This window comes from Triticum urartu, chromosome 6 (assembly GCF_003073215.2).
Source record: "Triticum urartu cultivar G1812 chromosome 6, Tu2.1, whole genome shotgun sequence".
Classification (NCBI taxonomy): Eukaryota; Viridiplantae; Streptophyta; class Magnoliopsida; order Poales; family Poaceae; genus Triticum; species Triticum urartu.
In genome coordinates this window covers 190,175,108-190,179,520 of record NC_053027.1, presented here as the reverse complement: position 1 = coordinate 190,179,520, position 4,413 = coordinate 190,175,108, and positions in this window count along the sequence as shown.

The window sequence follows — 4,413 nt, the reverse complement described above, 5'->3', positions numbered from 1 at the left end:
TTTGGGACTAACCTATTAACCGGAGGCCCAACCACCAAACGATCAGATACGGAGCCAAAACCCTAATTCCACTGTCGTAACTTTCTGTATCCACGAGATCCAATCTTGGAGCCTGTCCCGGAGCTCCGCCGGAGGGGGCATCGATCACGGAGGGCTTCTACATCAACACCATAGCCCCTCCGATGAAGTGTGAGTAGTTCACCTCAGACCTACGGGTCCATAGTTAGTAGCTAGATGGCTTTTTCTCTCTTTTTGGATCTCAATACAATGTTCTCCCCCTCTCTTGTCGAGAACTATTTGATGTAATCTTCTTTTTGCGGTGTGTTTGTTGAGACCGATGAATTGTGGGTTTATGATCAAGTCTATCTATGAATAATATTTGAATCTTCTCTGAATTCTTTTATGTATGATTGGTTATCTTTGCAAGTCTCTTCGAATTATCAGTTTGGTTTGGCCTACTAGATTGATCTTTCTTGCAATGGGAGAAGTGCTTAGCTTTGGGTTCAATCTTGCGGTGTCCTTTCCCAGTGACAGTAGGGGCAGCTAGGCACATATTGTATTGTTGCCATCGAGGATAACAAGATGGGGTTTTCTTCATATTGCATGAGTCTATCCCTCTACATAATATCATCTTGCTTAAGGCGTTACTCTGTTTTTAACTTAATACTCTAGATGCATGCTGGACAGCGGTCGATGAGTGGAGTAATAGTAGTAGATGTAGGCAGGAGTAGGTCTACTTGTCTCGGACGTGATGCCTATATACATGATCATAGCTAGATATTCTCATAACTATGCTCAATTCTGTCAATTGTTCAACAGTAATTTGTTCACCCACCGTAGAATACTTATGCTCTCGAGAGAAGCCACTAGTGAAACCTACGGCCCCGGGGTCTATATTTATCATATTGATCTCCTACTACTTAGTTATTTCCTTTGCTATTTACTTTGCCTTTATTTTACTTTGCATCTTTATCATAAAAATACCAAAAATTATTATCTTATCATATCTATCAGATCTCACTCTCGTAAGTGGCCTTATAGGGATTAACAACCCCTATTTGCATTGGTTGCGAGGATTTATTTGTTTTGTGCAGGTACAAGGGACTCACGCGTAGCCTCCTACTGGATTGATACCTTGGTTCTCAAAAACTGAGGGAAATACTTATGCTACTTTGCTGCTTCATCCCTTCCTCTTCGAGGAAAATCAACGCAGTGCTCAAGAGGTAGCAGCCCCCCCAACCGAGGTTCACCTAGCAAAGTGTGAAGTAGCTAGGTGCCCCCCTCCCTCATGTCTGCATGAAGGGAATCCTAAGCTATGAATGCATGCCCCCCAACCGAGGTTCACCTAGCAAAGTGTGAAGTAGCTAGCAGCCCTCCCCCTCGTGTCGACACAAAGGGAATCCTAAGCTATGAATGCATGCCCCCTCCCCCCCAACCGATGTTCACCTAGCAATGTGCGGAAGTAGCCCCCCCCCCACACACACACTTCCAGTCGACGAGCCAAAGAGGCATATCTCACCAAGATGGGTCGTAAAATAGACCAAGAAGAATCCACCTTGGTCGTACAACCTCTCTCTTGTTGTTGGTCAAAGTGATGGCCGTCCATGCGACCCCAGAGATGGGCTAGCTCGCCAATAATCACGCAAGTAGCTAGTCCCCGAAGACAACCACTGCATGCATGTGGCCCAAACATATGTATGGAGAGGTGTGTTTTTGAGTAACAATGGAACAACTTTGATGTGGCACCGTGATTTCGAACTAGAAATACCCACACTGAGTGAGGGTTAGGTTGACGATGCATATGTATGTTATACCACACTTCAAGTTAACGACGGGGATTCATGCATGCATGCGTGCATAGTATATCCGCTCAAACTTAAGGTCTGAATCTCACCATGACCTATACTATGATAACACGAACCAAATGAAGAATCTGCAATGGTAACCTATCTTGTTGTTGGTCAAGGTGATCATGGATGTCCACGCGGGCCCACGAATATATAGGCTTGTCAATGATAACCACGCGAGGGAGTGTATCATTCAAAGGCATCCACTACATGCATATGTATGGAGGTGATGCGTGCATGAATGTTTGAATACAAAACATTGATGTGGCGCGTGCGTCAAAAATCGTACACTAGCTCCCCACACAGAGCGAGATTGGTTCATGATGTGTCGTTGTACTAGCCACTTCGACTAGATGGGAAGGACTCATGCGTAACCATGCATGTGTGTGTTCTCAAACTGTATCATGCATGTCATCCCAGAGCAAAAATAATAATCCCCTCCTAAGTCAAATTAACATCTCTTGTTATCAGGCAAAAAGTAGTGATGGACCAAGCGGGCCCACAGATGGAAAGCATCAATATCGCTGATAACCGCTTAAGTGGGTGCGAGAGGACAACGACCACCGCTTTGCATGTGGGCCAAAGATAAATATGTTGAATACCCAAAATGCACAACTTTGATGTGCCACATGCCTCAAAAACCATAAACCATGCAACCACATAGAGTGAGGTTCATCAAGCGTACTACATATGATGGTCCCCTTCCCCCCTCTTCACCGCATGCTATATGCTCCTGCCATAATATATGTACAACCCAAAAGAATCCTCATTGATGATGAAATTAATTAACCTGTCCCGATGTAGGTCAAAGTGATGCATGCATGCATCGACGATGGCCTCGTGGGCCCATAGATGGAAGCGTCACACGTGAGTGTCCTAGCTAGGATATGCATGTGGCCCAAAAAGGTGTTGTGTGATGTTTGAATAGCCAATTTCACAATTTTGATGTGGCACGTGCCTCGGAAACCAAAAAGTCCCAACACTGAGTGAGGTGTACTTGTTCATGGACGCGTACATATAGTATATATGCTAGTCCCCTCCCACCTCTTCGACGCATACTATATACCACCATAACACAAACAAAAAATATTCTACCTTGCTGGTCAAATTAACCTCACTGTCGGTTGTTCATCAAAGTGATGGACGACGACCTCGCGGGCCCACAAAAAGTGCCACACGCGAGTATCGAGTGTCGTGTAGGACAACCATCGACTGCATGTGGCCAAAACATTTATGTATGAAAGGGTTGTGTAATGTTTTAAATAATGATTTCATGACTCTGATGTGGCACCGGCCTGCCTAACAAAATGGCCAACCCACACAGTGGCTCGCAACTCGTAGTGTACTGCGAGCCACCTGCCACCCCCAGATGCACACAACCACACACACACCACGAATCCACCACAGCTACGATGCATGTTATATTAATTATCCCGCGGTGAACATATATGTTACCAAAGGAGGGACATTTTAATCTCAAAAAAATCACAGAGATCATTAAGACGTTTTAGTACATTGATTGATTGATTTTCTATGGGTATAATGTGCAAAAATCAAATTTGAGCTACATGCACACGTGACAGTGCACCTAAATGGATTGCAAAAACACATGTGTCTCACTGGGTGCATGTTTACTCCTCATGCAACAAATTTCAAACATTGAGAATCTTGATTTTTAAATTCTAGTACATCCAAAACTTATTTGAAGTTCATGAAACTTATCGTGTTGTCATATGACACCAATACAAAGTGGCATTGTACTTTTTTGTCAAATTTAAGACCAGTTTTGATGTAATCTTTATCTAATTATAGACGGGAGATTATTAATAATTGGGAACCAATATCCCAAATGGATTATTTATTCGAACCGTGAGCATTAGACCAACAATGGATACGTGCCATGCTTCGGTTAAGCAATAAAGCGGCAACATTAATCATCCAAATAGAAAAACAATATATGTGCCGCCGCGCGACCCATGTGCCGTGCGAGCAGGCGTGAATTGACGGGACATGTCTGCCGCGCAGGAAGACGGGGAGGCATGCGTGCAGGTGTGTGAATTGACCAAGGCGTGCTCGCTGCGCAGTGTCATTGGGAGGCGTGCGAGTAGTTGTGTGAAACTTTGGTAGGCATGCCAGCAATCCGGTGTGCACGCTCACCGGGAGGCGAGCCATCAGTTTGACCGCCGCCCGCCTCTCTCCCACAACTCCCACTACTCCATATTAATGGTGCGCCCGAGCGGCCGCACCCCCCATTCTCGCTACAAACACACAATCCTCTCTCTCCGCTTGCATCCTCGACGCCACTCTCGGTCCTCAAAGCCGTCTGTGTATGAGGATGCCGCCGAAGCGCCCCATCGGAGGGAGTGGCGACACCGGGGCTGCTAAAGCACCGAAGCATGGCGTGGAGATAGAGACAGAGGTTGCCATCACCGCCAGCGAGTTATCACTGCACCCTGACATCATCGACGGTGTCGAGCTTCCACGGCCGGAGGCGGAGTTCCACACCGACTTCGACGAGCACTCCGGCGATGACTCTGGCAACGACTCTGACGATGACTCCGACGAG